The 14,659-nt window shown below is 44.3% G+C and overlaps 1 long non-coding RNA gene across 3 annotated transcripts; it reads left to right on the forward strand.

Moving 5' to 3' along the window:
• The first annotated feature begins 3,297 nt into the window (after positions 1 to 3,297).
• Positions 3,298 to 8,933, forward strand: LOC108414822. Of its 3 annotated transcripts, none has more exons than XR_001856923.1 (6): positions 3,298 to 3,453; positions 3,703 to 3,821; positions 3,928 to 4,079; positions 5,450 to 5,577; positions 8,107 to 8,542; positions 8,706 to 8,933. It is a non-coding gene; the product is annotated as an uncharacterized LOC108414822 (long non-coding RNA). The 3 variants fall into 3 exon arrangements; XR_001856922.1 differs by having other exon boundaries at positions 3,302 to 3,453; positions 3,703 to 4,079; positions 8,107 to 8,222; positions 8,361 to 8,542; XR_001856921.1 differs by having other exon boundaries at positions 3,299 to 3,453; positions 3,703 to 4,079.
• Positions 8,934 to 14,659: the final 5,726 nt, after the last annotated feature.

The following is a 14,659-nucleotide window of genomic DNA, read 5'->3' on the forward strand; positions in this document are numbered from 1 at the left end:
GCCATGCCCCAACCCCCTCCAACCTTCTGCTTCTATCATGCACGTTTTGGGGCCAAGGCTAAAAAATGTCGTCCTCCCTGCAGTTTTGGGAAGCCGGGAAACGCAAGGGCCGATACCTGCTAGCGGCTATGGGCGTCAGCCATTCCAGCAGCCTGCTCTTCCTCACAGACACAGTGTCAGGGCGCCGAGGGCCCCGCCCTCGAGACTGCCAATGGTACCTCCATCCCCACGTATGGGCTGAGGTCAATCCCACTGTGCTTTGGCGGGCAGCGATTTACATGGCCTTTTGTGCTGGCAAAGGTTTCCACCCCCCTTCTAGGTGCTGATTTCCTGTGTGCCAACAGCCTGCTGGTTGATGTTAAAAACAGATGCCTTGTCAACCCGGAGACGTTCAGCTCCTTACCATGCTCGCTCAGCCGTTTCGGCTCCTCCAAGCTGTCGGGTGCGTTTTTTGTCTCCGACAAGTTCTTGCGCCTCCTCGCGGAGTTTCCGGGCCTGACGGACCCCACGTTTTCCTCAGATGGCAGCAAGCATGGAGTTGAACATCACATCGCCACATCGCCGGTCCACACTCGCGCTAGGCGCCTGGATCCCGCCAAGCTCACGGTCGCAAAGGCTGAGTTTGACATATTGGAATGCCTAGGCATCCTGCGAAGGTCCGACAGCCCCTGGGCTTCTCCACTGCACATTGTCCGGAAGCCGGGCGGAGGCTGGCGCCCATGTGGTGATTACCGCCAACTCAATGACGCCACCACTCCGGATCGCTATCCCATTCCTCATGTGCAGGATTTTTCTGCCTGTCTGGCTGGGAAAGTCATCTTTTCCAAGGTGGACCTAGTTCGTGGCTACCATCTAGTCCCCATGCATCCCGCGGACATCCCGAAGACGGCGATCACTCCATTTGGCCTGTTTGAGTTCCTCCGCATGCCATTTGTCCTCAAGAATGCCGCCCAGACGTTCCAGCGCCTCATGGACAGTGTCCTGCGTGACCTGCCGTTCCTCTTTGTTTATCTGGATGACATTCTAGATGCCAGCACATCCAGGTCGGAACACCTGCACCACCTCAGGCTCCTATTTGAGCGCCTCAATCAGCACGGCTTGATCATCAACCCATCGAAGTGCCAGTTCGGGCTTCAGGTCATCGATTTCCTCGGTCACCACATCACCAGTGCCGGCGCGGTTCCACTCCCTACTAAAGTGGAACCTATTCAGCGTTTCACCCGCCCTCTGACAGTTAGAGCTCTGCAGGAGTTTCTAGGCATGGTGAACTTCTATCACCGTTTCATCCCACGTGCGGCCAGTCTCATGCACCCTCTGTATGAAGCCCTCAAAGGCAAAGCAGCCAAACACGCAGTAGACTGGACTAACGAGCGGCTCCTGGCTTTCAATGCGACCAAACGTGCGCTGGCAGATGCAACTATGTTGGTGCATCCCTCACCTGATACACCCATTGCTATCACCACGGACGCATCTGACTATGCAGTTGGCGCGGTGCATGAACAGTGGGTTGATGGTGTTTGGCAACCCCTGGCGTTCTTTAGTCGCCTGTTCTGCCCCGATGAGCATAAATACAGCACATTTGACCGTGAGCTGCTCGCCCTGTACTTGGCCGTGTGCCACTTTCGCTTTCTCTTGGAAGGCCGTCCATTTGTTGCATTTGTGGATCACAAACCCTTGGCCTTTGCCATGGCGAAGTCCTCCGAACCGTGGTCTTCCTGTCAGCAACGTCAGCTGGCCTTCATCTCGGAGTTCACCACGGACGTTCAGCATGTCAAAAGACAACCCTGTGGCTGACTGTCTCTCCCGCACAGCAGTTGACGCTGTACACCTCGGCATCGACTACTCCCGAATGGCGGCCGACCGGGTGTCGGACCCAGAGGTCCAAGCCTACAGGTCTGCGGTCTCCGGCTTGCAGTTGGCGGATGTTCCCTTCAGTGATACTGGTGTGACGCTCCTCTGTGACGTGTCCATGGGCCACCCCAGGCCTATTGTTCCCACCCGCTGGTGCAGACCGGTTTTTGACACCATACACGGCCTCAGGAGGGCATCGCAAAGGCTGGTGGCAGACAAATTCATCTGGAGTACTGCTTGTGTGGACTGCCAACGCGCCAAAGTGCATCAGCATGTTAAGGCCCCGCTGGCGTTGTTCCCTGTGCCAGAGCGGCGCTTCGACCACGTGCATGTGGATCTGGGGGGTCCGCTGCCACCGTCCCGGGGTTTCATCCACCTCCTCACGATCATCGACAGGACCACGAGTTGGCCAGAAGCCGTGCTGCTTTCTTCCACGACGTCCTCGGAGGTGGCCAGAGCATTCATTGACACGTAGGTCTCGCGGTTTGGCATTCCATCAGACATTTCCTTGGATCGCGGACCAGCATGGCTGAGGGTCTCGGGGTACATCTTCACCGTACTACTGCCTACCATCCCCAGGCCAACGGGCTGTGTGAGCGTTTCCACCGCTCTATGAAGGCCGCACTCTGGGCCAGTCTCCAGGATGACGGTTGGGCCGATAGGCTTCCGTGGGTCATGCTGGGCCTCCGTTCGGCCCCCAAGGACGACCTCCAAGCCTCTTTGGCTGTGCTACGGGTTCCCGGGGATTTCCTCCCAAGTTCTACTGCCCCGTTGGTCCACCAGCCACCAGTGACAGGCCCTTCGTGAGTTCTCCAGCGCTTTTGCCCCGGTGCCCACCTCCCACCATGGCCTGCCGGAGTCACGCTTTCTGCCTTCTTTGCGAGCGGCGGAGTTTGTGTTCATCCGGCATGACGTGCACCGAAGCCCCCTCCGTCCAGTCTACGATGGTCCTTTCCGAGTGTTGACTCCTGGGGATAAGTACTTCAAGGTTGAGGTTGGCGGCATTCCTGTGAGTGTTTCGGTAGACTGGCTCCTGGCAGCACTGTGGAGACTGGGCGGCCCGCGAAGCATGTATGTCCCTCAGGCACTGTCCCGGCACGCCCCATGAAGCGGCAGGCCTTCGATTTGCGAGTTTCCTTTTTGTCTCGTTGAATTAAAGTTTTCCCTCTGCAGGATTCTCCACTAACTTGAGCCTCCTTACTTCACGACCCGCTTCAATACTGTTTTCTGATCCAGAGTTAATGATTAAATTAGGAACAGTTATTCTGTAACAGCTGCCACCCTAACTTTAGCCTTAACTAAAAAGTTGTCATGGTGACTGAACAGATCAGATTTCAGAGTTGTTTTCGTAATATGGACCCTGGACTGTAAAAAGTTGTAGAAGAACACACACATTTTGTAAAACGTTTATCCTTGTCGGAAGCAGAGGGAGTTGGAGCCGTCCCAGCAGTCATTGGGTGGATGGCAGGAAACATCACAAGGCTGTAGAAGAACAAAAAAGATAAAAGTTCTTCTAAGAAAGTTCCCAAAAATATGTTGGGGAAATTCATTTCCTCCAAGTTAATATATAAAAAGGGCTGGTCCTCCAGGTGCTGTACACAGGTGTGTGTGTGTGTGTGTGTGTGTGTGTATAGCATGCAAAAATCTGTCTAAAACAAATTAGTATGTTCTTAACCTTTTAAAGGACAAAAGATTTTCATAACCATACTTTCGATTTTCTTTGGACACTTTGCATGTGACTTTGACTGTCATGTACAAGGAAGTAATGTGATGAGTAACTGTCTCTCGTTTTTTAGGTCAATATTTTCCACCATCAGACAGACACTTGTTAATTTGTGAATTCTCCCACAGGTTCAGCGTACTATAAAAACAGCCTGTTGCTTCACACAGACGCAGACAGTCTATTGACAGAGCAGCATCTACATCTGTCTTGAAAACCAGCTTTCCTTTGTAGAAAGGACAGAGCGACTGTAATACAGACCCACCTTATTCATTGAACATAATCTAACAGTATGAATCAGTTCCTCAGAGTCATTCTGCCTGTGCTTTTGATCTCCTTCGGGTTGTGCATTACAGGGCAGTCAGAAAGAGATAATGCCAACCAGACTCGAATTGCTGTCAGGGCTACTATTGGAAAGATCTATGTGACAAATGGGCAGGTCTGGGGCTCATGGGGCAATCAACAGATGTGTCCCACTGATACCTACGCATCTGGTTTTAGCCTTTTGGTAAGTACATCATATTTTGTGGTATTATTGCACTATGTGATACAACATTAACCTAGAACTCTGTGCTATAGAGTAGAAATGGAAGTTTAAGGAAGTTTACTGTAGTTACTCTTCACAAGGTCACAAGACTACATGATACCTTCATAAACTTATCATGAAACTGCCATAAACCTACATTAACATTTATAAAGGCTTATTACAATAGGCATTGCTTGTCAGAAAGCCTGCTCTGATGTCAAGTTAACATATCACCTGTGTCAGGGTTGTTATGCCATTTTTTCTGGGTGAAATGACAATATGTTATAACTTTGTAGCTTATCACAGTTGCATAATGATGAAATAGCTTAGATCTTGTGGAGCATAAAATAATTCAGAGCTAGAATCTCTTTATTTCACCAAGTACGTTACATATACAAAGAATCTGTCTTGGTTAGTCACACATGTATGATATGTAACATATTAAACAGACCAAACAAGGAAACAGACTGTTAACAAGTAATAAATTAAGATCCAATTAAATCAAATATAATAAAAAGAACAATATTAAAAAATAGCCAATGTGAAAGGAGCTCAGGAGATGTACATATGATGTGTGGATATCTGTACATGTGCAGATATTAATGTCCGTAATAATGCAGGTCAAGTGTTAATTGTACTATAAAAACACTATAAATAGTACTATAGCACTGTTGTTGGAAGAAAACCTTGTATCTCCAAAATCGTAACTTTACAGGAGAAGGAAAAAACCTACGTTACTTTTAATGTAAGTCAGTGGAACCAGATTTTTTCCCAAGTCATTTTGGCCCATTTCTTTTAGTCCATTCATCATGAAATTTACACATGATGTAAAGGGCAACAAACATTTTCAAATTACATAAAAAACTGCAACAACAAAATTGGAGATACAAAGTTTTGTTCCTACAGCAGCGAGATACAATAACATCACAGTGATATAAACATAAAAATGTACTTGTACAGGATGCTACTGTAACAGTGTAAGGGAGGTTTATTGGTTTAGTTTGAGATTAAAATGTGAGTGTCCACTGTGGTTAATGTGCTACAACTCTGGGGAAAAAGCAGTTAACATGTCTGGCTGTGCTGGCTTTGATGGCACTGAATCTTCTACTAGAGGAAAGTATTATGCTCTGTCATGATCCCTCCATGGCAGGAGGTTGAGGATCCAATTGCAAATGACCTGCTTTTGGCCAACTTTTCCTGTTTTCTGCATTTACATGGAAAAACATTCATATTAAAAGACTATAAAACTGCTATCAGTTCAGAAAAATATGTAATATCATTTATCACATTAGCAGTAGAATCTGTAACTGAATTAATACATTCTATAATGCTAAGCTGGCTTCTTTTTCCAGGTATATGCAGAGCAGGGTTTTTTTTACGATGATTCTGCCCTAAATGGAATCGCTCTTCAATGCACTCCACTTCGCACAGCTACTAGCCCAATTAACGACTATACAACAGTGACTTCTGCCACAGGAAGGTAAAGCTGAAATTATTGCATTTCTACATACAAGGTTACAAGAGACAGGAAAATGTTTAGCTTAAATGAATGTATGAACAAGACATTGTGTTTTATTAAAGGGCTGTAGTTGGCCACAAAGATGGTGTCTGTTTTAGACTGATTACTACTTCCTTATCTAATGGAACACAGCCAGCAAGCTAGCCCCACTTTCACAATAAGAGTCCTTACAGAATAACCTTGTTTATTCAATAATAATATAGAATTATTATAGAATAAACAGACAATAAGTTTGTGGGTGTTCTATCAGCGAAGTGAAGTTTGGTGCTACTAATATCCTAACTTATTTTACAATTTAGTTTACAATGTGTTTTTATGTCCAAACATTATTTATGTTAAAACATTCAATCAAACCCCTAAGGTTTCACCTCTGCTGCAACGATCTAAACAATGTGAGCAACATCTGTAAATAAGGTGTAGAACCACAGAGAAAGTGGGAGCATAAGCAGTTGATAATGGGCATCACACAAATCATCTCACTGAATTCACATTTAGCAAACTAGCCAAATCTAATTTGTGCAGTATAAAAGTTGAAAAGTACAAAAAGGTTGACAGGTAGTAGCGAGTACGAGCTGAAGGTAGAGCTTCCCTGAGGAAAATGAAAAATGTTGGTACACTGGACTAAAAGCTCTGACACTAAAACTGCAGAATTTTCCAGTAATTGAGATACACAACTATGCAAATGCAATGTAGTTAAAATCTACATTGCTCTTTGTTTAATAAAATCTGTTTCAAAGAGGTCAGTCTGGTAAAAGTTTTCTGTTGAGACCCCTCATCATCAATGATTATTAAGTAGATGATCATGACCATCATCATTGTTGTTGACCGCTTAAGCCAGATAGGGTAGCGGTAGCAGTTGGGAGAGCAGAGAATCCCAGATGACCCTGTCCCCTGCAACTTCCTCCAGCTCATTCCCAGGGACCCCAAGCCGCTCCCAGGCCAACTTGGAGATGTAATACCACCAGTCCTAGGACGACCCCGGGGCCTTATCCCGGTAGGCTGTGCCTGGTACACCCCCACCGGGAGGCGTCCAGGGGGCATCCAAATCAGATGCTCGAACCACCTCAGCTGGCTCCTCTCAATGCGGAGGAGTAGCGGCTCTACTCCGAGCTCCTCCCGGATGGCCGAGCTCCTCACCCGATCAAATAGTGTGATGCCTGCCACCCTGCGAAGAAAGCTCATTTATGCCGCTTGTATTCGCAATCTCATTCTTTCGGTCATTACCCACAGTTCATGACCATAGGTGAGGGTTGGGATGTAGACCGACCGGTAGCTTTGCCTTATGGCTCAGCTCCCTCTTCACCACTACAGTCCAATATAGTGACCACATTACTGCTGCCACCTGTGGCCAATCTCACGATCCCTCTTCCCATCATTCGTGAACAAGACCCCGAGATACTTAAACTCCTCCACCTCAGGCAAGTCCTTTCCCCTTACCTGGAGTGGGCATGCCATCCTTTTCCAGGCTAAGACCATGGACTCAGATTTGGAGGTGCTGATCTGCATACCAACTGCTTCACACTCAGCTGCAAACCACTCCAGTGAGCGCTGGAGGCAACCATGTGATTCAGCCAAAAGAACAACATTTTCTGCAAACAGCAGAGACGCCACCCTCTGGCCTCCACACATAATGCCCTCCTGACCTTGGCTATGCCTTGACACCTTGTCCATGAATATCACGAACAGGAGTGGAGACAGGGCATAACCCTGCCGGAGCCCAACGCTAATACTTAAAGGGTCCGACTTAATGCTGAGTAAAAAAACACAGCTCTCACTCTGGGAGTACAGAGACTGAATGGCCCAGAGTAGTAGCCCTGGTACCCCATACTCCCAGAGGACCTCTCACAAGATATCTTGGGGAACCCGGTCATAAGCCTTCTCCAAATCCACAAAACACATGTAGACTGGGTTGGCAAACTCCCATGCCCCCTCAACAATCCGCGAGAGGGTGAAAAGCTGGTCCATTGTTCCACGGCCGGGACGGAATCCGCATTGTTCCTCCTCAATGTGAGGTTCAACTATCGGTCGGAGTCTCCTTTCCAGTACCTTGGCATAGACTTTCCCAGGGAGGCTGAGCAGTGTGATACCCGGATAGTTGGCACACATCCTCCAGTCCTATTTTTTAAAAAATGGGGACCACCACCCCAGTCTGCCAGTCTGTGGCACTTTTCCTTTTTTTGTTATTTGGAAGCTGAAAAATGAAAGTGAAAAAGTATTCTTGCATAAAATCCTAAAGAAATTTGTTTATCCTTATTCCTTTTGGAAATCGAATATTTTGCCGCAGTCTGTGAGTTTCAGATTCCAACACAAAGTGTTGGAATTTTTTGCAGTGAATGAAAATGCCTTGATATGATACTTTTGTCATATCACACACCTACATTCTTGTTGCCCCAGAGCCTGTAACTAGGCCTTCACTGTAGCTTCAGGCTCTATACAGTGATAACTGCAACAGCTGGTACAATTATATCTGCGTTTGCTGTCTTCTTTCAGCTTTGGATCATGGATGCCAGATAGGTGGTGCCCAAGTGGACAACTGGTGGCCTTTCAGCTGAGGGTGCAAGCTAATCAAGGAATATTTTGTGATGATCCTGCTGCCAATAACATTAGTTGAGTACATTAATGTTTTATAATAATTCAAAGATTCAGTATTTGCTAACATACCTTTTTCAGTTGTTCAGTAGTTTGTAAGGACAATTAACCTGGTGCTTTAGGGTTAGAAACTCTTCTCCCTCAAATGTTTCCAGGTTCAAATGTACGGATGGTTCAGTGGTGGAGGGTGATGGTATGAAGTGGGGAGAATGGGGTTCTTGGAGTGAAACCTGCATGGGAAAAGGTATCTGTGGTATTCAAACAAGGGTGGAACCATCTGGATGGTCTTGGGACTACACTGGTCTTAATGACGTTCAGTTCCGTTGCTGCAGTTAGGGTATGGTTCTTGCTTTTTTAACATATTCCAGAAGCAAAACTAATTTAATCACATTGTAAAACATCACAGTACCTCCACCTGGTACTAATATTACAAATGTTAATGATAAAGCCTATGTTATTCACATTCTGTGTTTAATCATTGGTTATATCCTCTTTTATAGGATGACAGATGAAGTGAACAGCAACTCTCTCCATCTCCCTGTATTATGCAGATCTTCCATAATCTTTTCATGAAATCATTATCCTAAATAGAGTGCAATTACAATACTGCATTATCCATGAAGTTTTATACCTAAAAAACTTCTAGTGTGTTTACTGATGTCTTCATTTTCCTCTGTCAAAAACAACCTAATATCAAAATAAATTCAGCTTATTTGCCTTTATCTTGATCAGTGTAGAGGTCTTCATATTTTTCCAGTTAATTCCAGTGTTTCTGTAGCCAGTTCATCAGGTACTCTCCACTATGCCACTTCATAACTAAAGCTTACCAGGCTCAGGTAATCATTAATAAATATAAAAGTGCTACATCTGCTACAACTGATAATGCAACATTTGAATTACTATACATTAACTCAGTGACAAGCAAATGATAAAGGAATATTTTGAAATATAAAAAAGTGATTCTATTCGTAGAAATTCAAGCACATTAAACATTTAAAGGGGACATTTTATGTTTTATAAATAATATGCCCCCTTTACATTTTAAAAAGTTTAAATCTATAATTGTATTTTTCAGCTGTACTAGAATGGATTTACATGTTTCATTGTTCCAAATAAACACTATTTTCCTCATACTGTACATGTCTTCTCACCCTCAGTTCTGATTGCCAGAGTAGTGTCCTGCTACAAGTTCCAGCCCTGCACCTGTGCCCTGTGACTGTTCTTACAAGAGTGTCGGTTCTGCTGTATCAGTTTAAACCAGAGTTGATCCTGAAAGTCTGGTAGAACAAGTTGGTAGACCCAGGGTTGGGACAGCTACTGAAAAATTTGTGGTTAGCAACTTTGTAGCTACTTTCCCAAAATGTGTAGATTCCAGAAAAAGTGGCTACTTTTTAGCTACTTTTTGAAAAGTACTGCACTACTTTTTAGCTACTTTCAAAGCGTGATTGTCAGAATGTTTGTGAATCTCCACCCGAAACACCAAACAAGCCCAACTGAAAGTGTGAACAAGACACTGTGTTTAGTCATGAGCCAGAAAGAAACATACAGTTGAAAAGCAGCTAATATACAAAAGATCACCAAAAAGTGTAACTAACAATCAAACTTATCCAACAAAAACTTTCTTTACAGGTTTACAGGTTTTCCTTACAAAAATCAACAAAAATAACCATATACAAACCAAACAATTTTGTGTTGAAATAAAACTACTCCAATTTAAACATTTCAGAAATATACAGTCACGACATTCAGAGTCATTTAAACTTCAGCAACACTTCAGCCTCAAAATTCTTATTGTTGACTCTGACTCTGTTTGGGGTGAGAATCAGGCCTGAATAATCTGTCCACTGCTGCAGAGCTGCTGCGGCTACACAGCAGAGCTAGATTTCTAGATAAAATCGTTATAACACACAGTTCTAACACAGTTTTCACAATAAATAATCTTATACACTGGAGTTAATATAGAACTGCTAATTCACCCTTTAATCTTGAAGACTGACATGCAGACTGCTGGTCCCACAGCAACGCAGACAACGAAACAGCAAAGAGAGAGATTTAAAACTAACATTGATAATTTGGAGACAAATGGACTTATTTGCATTCATTCAAGTGCTCAGATGGTTTCTTGATATATTTAATCTGCAACTAGCAAAGCTGAAGTCGCTTCTCATTTTCTCATTTCAGCTTCTCATTCAAATCCTCCTGTTCCACCTTAAATCATACAGTAGTACAATCTGGTGCCTCAGGCACCATTTAAGGTAGAATGGGAAAATTCGAACGAGAAGCATGAGAATGAGAAGCAACTTCAACCTCAATAGTCAAACAATGAGAGACATTTTATAAGAAACTCGCAGAGAACTTTGCGAGAAAAGCTGAGCTAAAGGTTAAAGAAGAGCAAAATAAATATGAGTTTGTTATATTTTTTGGCTGAATTAGCAGCACATACATTTACATTTTACATTTACAGCATTTAGCAGACACTTTTATCCAGAGCGACTTACAAGAAGTGCTTTGTCTATCTAGAGTAAGTATCTTTGCTAGTTACTAGTAGGTTAGAGAGAGAGACAGTCCTGAGCTCAGGTACTGCTAGAAAAAAAAGTCACTGTTGATACCCAGAGAAAAGGAACAGAGTTGAACACAGAACAGAGCAATACAATACAGCCAAGATGGTAAATTGGACATAAAATGTTGTGTATCCCAAGGTGGTTTCATTTTTGTTGGAAGGACAAAACGGCTCTTCTTAACATTTCGGTTGTGACCCCTGAGTTAAGCCTACTAGTAAGGGGTGATCAATGCATGCCCTGCACAGTCACCACCAGCCCAGTGTTCTGTGGTTTAAATTTTGTGTGGATCACCTGAAGCTTGGTTTTCGCTATAGCTACACAAAAATTTATAGGTACTATAAATACTTATAAATACTACAGCTACTAGCTAAAAATCGTAGCTGACTACAAAAAGTAGTGTGCTACTTAGCTAATCCCCGATCCCTGGGTAGACCAGATCCACATACACAAGCTGGACTGGAGCAGCACGTTTCAGAGTGGGACATTTTTACTCTGTGTTATGAGATTGTATCATCTTGTAACAAAGAAAAAGGGCTGGAATTTCAACAAGGTGTCTCAGGCAGCTGAGAAATGTGGTTTTTGTGGGAGAGTTTCTCCCTCTGGAGGGAACGCTGAGCTTTGTGGCTTTGCAGAACATTTGCATGCAACAGAAAATTTATATTATTGATATTATTATAAAAGGGGTGGCATGGTGGCGTGGTGGGTAGTGCTGTTACCTCACAGCGAGGAGGGCCTGGGTTTGATTCCCTGGCCGGGTGACCGGGGTCCTCTCTGTGTGGAGCTTGCATGTTCTCCCCGTGTCTGTGTGAGTTTCCTCCAGGTTCTCTGGTTTCCTCCCACAGTCCACAGACATGCAGTCAGGCCAATTGGACATGCTAAATTGCCCCTGGGTGTGAGTGACTGTCTGTGTCTGTCTGTCTGTCTTCCCAGCGATGGACTGGCAACCTCTCCAGTCAGGGTGTATCCTGCCTTCCGCCCGAAGACTGCTGGGATAGGCTCCAGCACCCCCCGCGACCCTGACGGAGAAGCGGCTTAGAAAATGAATGGATGGATGGATGGATGGATGGATGGATGGATGGATGATATTATTATAAAAGGGGTGGCATGGTGGCGTGGTGGGTAGTGCTGTTACCTCACAGCAAGGAGGGCCTGGGTTTGATTCCCCGGCTGGGTGACCGGGGTCCTCTCTGTGTGGAGCTTGCATGTTCTCCCCGTGTCTGTGTGAGTTTCCTCCAGGTTCTCTGGTTTCCTCCCGCAGTCCAAAGACATGCAGTCAGGCCAATTGGACATGCTAAATTGCCCCTGGGTGTGAGTGACTGTCTGTGTCTGTCTGTCTGTCTTCCCAGCGATGGACTGGCAACCTCTCCAGTCAGGGTGTATCCTGCCTTCTGCCCAATGACCGCTGGGATAGGCTCCAGCACCCTCCTGCGACCCTGATGGAGAACCGGCTTTGAAGATGGATGGATGTTATTATAAAGTGTTACCAAAAGCTCTATTAAAGAGAACAAACAATCTTTAAGGTTTTTGGGTGTCCCATAAATATTCCACAGTCAACTGTCAGTGGTATTATAACAAAGTGGAAATGACTGGGAACGACAGCAACTAAACAATGCAGTGGTAGATCACGTAAAATGACAGAGTGGGGTCAGCAGATGCTGAGGCACATAGTGCGCAAAGGTCGGCAGGTTTCTGCAGAGTCAGGAGAACGGTACTTGTCTGATTGCATTGTGCAAAGTGTAAAGTTTGGTGGAGGGGGGATTATGGTGTGGGGTTGTTTTTCAGGAGTTGGGCTCGGCCCCTTAGTTCCAGTGAAATGAACTCTTAATGCTTCAGCATACCAAGAGATTTTGGGCAATTTCATGCTTCCAACTTTGTGGGTACATTTTGGGGACTTCCTGTTCCAACATGACTGCACACCAGTGCACAAAGCAAGGTCCATAAAGACATGGATCAGCAAGTTTGGTGTAGAAGAACTTGATTGGCCTGCACAGAGTCCTGACCTCAACCTGATAGAACACATTTGGGATGAATTAGAGCAGAGACTGCGAGCCAGGCCTTCTTGTCCAACATCAGTGTCTGACTTCACAAATGCGCTTCTGGAAGAATGGTCAAAAATTCCCATAAACACACTCCTAACTCTTGTGGAAAGCCTTCCCAGATGAGCTGAAGCTGTTATAGCTGCAAAGGGTGGGTCAACATCATATTAAACCCTGTGGATTAAGAATGGGATGAAGTTCATATTCATGTGAAGGCAGACAAGTGAATACTTTAGCCAATATAGTGTATGTCAATCCTTCCATTCTTCCATAAACTGATTTAACTCCAATTGCCCGGTTTAAGTGTATTTAATTAATTATGTAGATATTTATTTATATGTTCATTTTCACCTGAAAATACATCCTATAGCATACATGAAATCAAGTGATAGTTTCAAATTGATTTATTTTCATTTTTACCACCATGCCCCACACCCCCCTTCTCTCGCTCTCTGCTTGTCTCTTTTACATCTTTGTCCTCACTGATTCTGTTAAAGCAGACATTACACATAAGTTATAAAAGGCTGTCTTAGTTAAACCCCAGCCAATGGCAAAGACAGCTACTCATACAGTTAATGAGACAGAATACAGCCTAATATAGCAGCTGTTTTTTTAGTAATATTAGTTACATGATGCTATGCCATCAATATGCTAGTTAACAGTGAAATTTCTCATGCCGGTTGTAGTTTGTTATGTGTTGGTAACACAATACCACTTTAATTTCTTATTTTAACACTAAAATCATTGACCACGGAGCCTGTAGCCTAAACTGAGCAGTCACTGGAGCTGGATTAAATCAGGCCGAGCAGTTCAAACCAATAATGAAATACTGAGTTTGCATTTTACAATTTAAAGTATTGATTGTGCTCATAAACTTACCTAGCTACATTTTCACCACGCATTATTCACCTATAGCATGTGTGCTGCATATCTAACATCTCAAGAAGTCAAAGCTAACGTTACTCTGGTATTCAGGGCTGCGTAGAGTCTCATACAGAGATGAACAGAGTGGGCAGTTCAGTCTATTTCCGGACCACGGCTGTTCCGAGGTCAGCTGAGAATCAGTCACAGCTAATGGGGTATTTACGCTGCTTTTTTCCACACTGAATCTCAGAAAATCCTTCTGAAACTACTCAAGTAAGGAAGCTCGGAATTTCAACACTAGTCACAAACAACACAGGTGCTGATAACCAAAGCAACAGCAGGTAGCAATGAGCGCTAAGCGAGTACAGGAGGGATGAGGAAAATAAGACAGTGCTTGGAGCCCCAACATCAGCTCTTTCACCCACAGCGAAAAAAGTATTTCACCCGTGTGATTAATGTTAACATGTTTTCCGAAATGTTCAGTTCTTATATTGAACATAGCTACATTTTTGTGTTCAAATGTGTGCTTCTGCCTTTCTGTTTGTGCTACTGATTATTTCAACCTGCTAGCATAAGTGTTGCAGCCTTAAACAGGGTCATTTCTAGAATGTTCCCTGGCAAATTTGAGAGTCTAGCCGTCTAGCTAGCAGATATCATCTCTCATTTTACCTCAAGACTTCCACGCTTAGTAGTTCTACACCATAAAATGGTCCTAAATCAAAATGCATATTCAACTCTGACTGGCAAATGGCAGCTAAGCTAACAAGCTAAGCAAATAAGTTAGCTAACTAGCTAGTCATTTCACCTGAACAAGTTTCTGTGTGAAATTTTCATTTCCTTACTTGACATTAAACCGAATGCCTTCAGATTGGTTTCTACACATTTAACTAACAATATGAATAGATATCGGTAGATATAAATGGACTGTTAAGAAATCCAAACTTGATTTTCTTTGCAGCCTCAAACGCTTCTTCGCCCTGTGGTCCTTCCCGC

The sequence above is a fragment of the Pygocentrus nattereri genome, chromosome 16 (assembly GCF_015220715.1).
Source record: "Pygocentrus nattereri isolate fPygNat1 chromosome 16, fPygNat1.pri, whole genome shotgun sequence".
NCBI lineage: Eukaryota > Metazoa > Chordata > Actinopteri > Characiformes > Serrasalmidae > Pygocentrus > Pygocentrus nattereri.